This window comes from Sinocyclocheilus anshuiensis, unplaced genomic scaffold, assembly GCF_001515605.1.
Source record: "Sinocyclocheilus anshuiensis isolate Anshui unplaced genomic scaffold, SAMN03320099.WGS_v1.1 scaffold1444, whole genome shotgun sequence".
NCBI classification, from domain to species: Eukaryota; Metazoa; Chordata; class Actinopteri; order Cypriniformes; family Cyprinidae; genus Sinocyclocheilus; species Sinocyclocheilus anshuiensis.
This window is the reverse complement of record NW_015546092.1, coordinates 42,791-43,114: the sequence shown is the minus strand read 5'-3', so window position 1 is coordinate 43,114 and position 324 is coordinate 42,791. Positions and strand designations below refer to the sequence as shown.

At 37.3% G+C, this 324-nt stretch overlaps 1 protein-coding gene across 1 annotated transcript in view; it reads right to left on the bottom strand.

Moving 5' to 3' along the window:
• LOC107700098 (vang-like protein 1) overlaps window positions 1–324 on the bottom strand; it is a 46,895-nt gene that overhangs the window by 4,898 nt on the left and 41,673 nt on the right. The gene's annotated exons all lie outside the window — the stretch shown is intronic.

Here is a 324-nt window from a genome sequence, read left to right as displayed (position 1 = left end):
GGTTTAGAACGACATGAGGGTGAGTAATTAATGACAGAATTTTCATTTTTGGGTGAACTATCCCTTTAAATCTAGTATTGAGAATACATGTGAGAACGATGGAGGTTTGTGTGCAGTTTATTCTTCTCCATCTTCTTCCTGTTATGTTATGTGCTTACGTAAACTCACATTCTCATGTGCGTCAGATTTGAATAGGGGGACAAAAATGTATTGCTCTGCTTCTTTAAAGGGGTCATATGATGCGATTTCAAGTTTTCCATTCTCTTTGGAGTGTTACAAGCTGATTGTGCATAGATAAGATCCCTGAAGTTGCAAAGACTAAAG